Here is a 3,970-nt window from a genome sequence, read left to right as displayed (position 1 = left end):
ATCCCCAGCAAGTTCACAGTGCAATCCCTCAGACAAATTGTGCTCTGCTTCCCTCAGAGTGATGTATCCCAGCAGGAAGCTCCAGTGTATTTCTGTCCATTTTCCCCTTGGTTTCACCCTCCTGGTGCCAGTTCCCTGCATTCCATGCTTGAGCCATTCCTCACTAAAACCTCCATATCAACACTACTGCACTGCAACGTGGAGTTAAAAATCCAGGTGGTTCAGCTCTCCTACAGCTCCTCTGGTGTTGCCCTGTTCTTCTAAGTTCTTCTAAGCCTTCTGCTGTTTGCATTCTTGTAACAAACTTTCTCACACACTTTTATGTAAATAATTATTGGTTTACATTCTTCTCTGGAGGAGGAGAAATTTGATGGGTTCTCATCTTGTCCAGTGTCATTGGAGAGGTGACACTTTCATCCTCCAATCCACTGCCACTTTTGAAAATCTATAAATGTTGGAATTAGAAAATAAACTTCCCTTCTTTTTACCTTGGAAGTCCCAGCACCTGTGTCATTTTATTTCGTGTCCTACAGTGACACTCTGGCATCTCACCAGCCAGCTCCATGCAGATTTCTTGATCACAGAGACATTTAAATGAAGATTTAGGCACCTGTACCCCTCTCTGAACCTCCTCCTTCAGCAGGTACTTGTGGCCAGTGTGTCCCCACAACACAAGAAGAAACACTGGCAAAGGACAGCTCATAATGACCTTGACTGAGATTTACAAGATTCTCTAAAACAAGACTGGGGAGTTATCTACTGTGCAAGCACTGAAATATGTGTCCAAGCAACATCTGGTGACAAAAATGCTAAATTCAGCCTTTAATCACTGCATTTAGCAAATTGTGAGTTATTTACACATACCATTGCTGGGAACAAGGGTTCCATTTGAATTGCCTTGGGTGCTCGGTGGATTTCTGCACTAATAACACTCAGTATAATTTGTTCTGTCACCACCTGTAGTGTACTAATTTAATTTTGGTCCCATCCAAGCATCCATCTGCTCACAAACATCAGCTACAACAGCCTGAAGGCTCCTCTGTAGTGTGCCAAGCTCAGGTGTGTACATGAGTGTCCTAGAGCAGAGGCAAAATAACTGATGGAGAATATTTATCTCTGCTGGGGTGAGATGGCCCCAGTTCCACTCTCTGAACATATAAAACCTTGCACATGGAAAGCAAGTGAGAAAAGCAAGCTAAGTGACATGTCAAATCACATAGAACATTCTATTGATCCAAAAGGCAAACTGTTGCATGATACCAAAAAAATCTTAGCAAGAACACTGTGCAGAGCCAATTGATTTGAACAGAAAATGCTGAATTACAGTGGAAAAGTACAAGTCAGCTTCTTGCTTTGAAAGTAGAACTAAATAGAGTGTACAGGAAATGGTCAAAGGTCTCTCTACTTCTCAAAGAGACTCTCCTATGGATGAGTTCTAGAGTTTGCAATTATTATTCTGTTAGATGCTGCACAACCAAAACAGAAAAACAGATTACGGAAAGAAAGGTCTCCGATACTAATAGAAAAAATGAGGGACATGCTCTAAAATTTAATTTACATTCTGCAGCAAACAAGATAAAAGTAGAGCTATGAAACAAAACTGAGGGATGGAAATCCAGAGATTGAAAATTACCCTGAAAAAACCTGCTCTTTTTATTTGGTAGTAAATCCCTACCAAGCAGGAGCTTTAACTTTCTGTTAGACACTTCAGAAAATATCTGAATTTGCAGCTATAGGCAGACTACAATATCAGTATGCACACTATACTTGGTTTTATGTGTTTCTTATGTAAATGTGTTTCTGACTTTCTAAACAAAACTGTAATCTTTCCCGTTTTTTCCATAAAACCCTTTTACTTTGTGCTTTAAGCTTACACAATGTTTAAAGTGGAGTCAAGTGCATTTTACACTCACAGCACAGCACTTCTGTAAAAACAAAGATTTCAAACAAGTCAGCATAGAAACAATCACTCCATGTCTTGTTTTCACATCTTAAGAACTGAGGTATTTTCTCATTAAAGTGAAAGAATCAGTTTGCCCATGGCTGTTCCCAAGCAGGAAAAGGAGCACAGAAGAACAGCCAGGCATGTTCTGTGTCGTTTTGGCCAGGGGCAAGCCCATAATGTCTGAGTGAAGATACTCAGGGGAAATGTAACAGGAATACAAGGGATCATCCCGGGCACAAAAAGTGCCACCAATTTTTGAATTTTAACCGAATTGACACTTTTTGAAACATGCAGAGTTTTCACAGACACCTAGAGAGCCTAGACTTCTGAATTTTGAGTTCCAAGCTTTCTTAACCTGCAGCAAAGCCGAGCACATTTCACAATCAGCTTCCCAGATGATGACACAGGTTTATGACTCTGTTTAATGGGTTTAAATTAGTGTTACCCATGTTTTATCTGTCATCTTCCTCTGATGGGAGTTCAGTGCTGTGAACTCCAGCATTTGCATTCTCTGTCCAAATCTCCCTGCACGAAGCACTGAGAGTCTGTTTAACATTTATCATTTCTCCCTCTTCAGCAAAGCTGAACACAAATACTCTTCCCTTGACACCACTAAAATATCTAAATGCAGGACAGATTAGTCACTGTTGGTTTTGTATTTTCTGAATAGAGGGTGAGTTCTTTCTCTGGGTTTGTTTGTTTATATAAAGAAGCACTCTGGGCTCAAAGGAACGGACTGTGAAATCACAGCAAGATATAAGAGGATTTGTGTGTCAGCTTTAAAAGTTGACCCCATCATCCCCATAGAATTACAGAAAGTTTCCAGACTTAGCATGTGAAAACAAGTGAAATTGTAAACAAACAAACAAACAAAAGAGTATAATAAACTGTTCACCTTCAGGGTTCTCTTAATGATTAAGAGCACCCTTGAATTGTTTGGGCCCTTTGACAGGTGACATCCTATGATAGATGACTTGATCTCCCTCATATGCCAAATTGTCTTTAATGTGATTAATAAATCTGTTCTGTTAGAGGTATGGTGAGCAGTTGAGGAGATGCCATTCAATGGGAACCAACGGGAATTCTCAGTCTTACACAATATTTTGTGCAGGGACACAGCCTTGTTGGGAGAAATGTGTTCATCCCTGATTTCAGTAGTCATCTCCCTTCCCACTTCTCTCAACCCCTGAAGCTCAGGGGGAATGAAGTTATGGAACAGAATATTCCATTTGGAGGGGTCCTGTCCTGATCATCTGCTCCAATGGCCCGACCAGCTCAGGGCTTTCCAAAAGTCAGCGTTGTCAAGCATTTCCAAATGCATTTTCCAAATATTTGGTAAACACTGATGCGCTTGGGGCACTGATCCCAAAGGTTGGTGGTGGGGTCAAACTTGGTGCCTGCTGTACCAGGGTCACAACCTGGCCCCTTGTGTAATGGGGATTTCAATTTACTCCTAATTTACACCAGAGAAAATGATATGTAGATCTGCATTTCCAAAGGATTATTTATTATTAGACAATGCTAACATAATGCTAGCAAATTTTCAATGCTAACATAAATCTGCATTTTCTACTCTGGGAACTTTCAATTTTTGGCATTGCTATTAAATTAGCATTTGATTCCTAGTCAGAGTCAGAGATGATATAATTTTGGTCAGTCTCAGAATTCAAGGAGACATAGCTATGCTTCCTATTGATGACTTAAATAATGGACAGTATATCTTCCCACAGTTCTATTTTTCCTAAAATCAAATTCCTGAATGCATCTGAAATGAGTATTGCACATTACCCCTTGGATGAAAATGAGGACACACAGATGTCAGGGTCTCAACAATGCTTGTAGTTACACAGTTCCCAAATGATCAATGGCCTTGGGAGCAAAAACTAAAAAACTTGTGTCTAATTCAAACATACCAAACTTTCTGAAAATTTAAATTTCCTGATTAATGTTTCCTGTTGTTATTCAGTAAAAAAAAAAAAACTCAGTGTCCAGCAACCACTGGCTGCTTCTGAGAACAGTGTTACC

This window comes from Fringilla coelebs (assembly GCF_963513975.1).
Source record: "Fringilla coelebs genome assembly, chromosome: 4".
Classification (NCBI taxonomy): Eukaryota; Metazoa; Chordata; class Aves; order Passeriformes; family Fringillidae; genus Fringilla; species Fringilla coelebs.
This window is presented reverse-complemented; position numbering follows the sequence as displayed.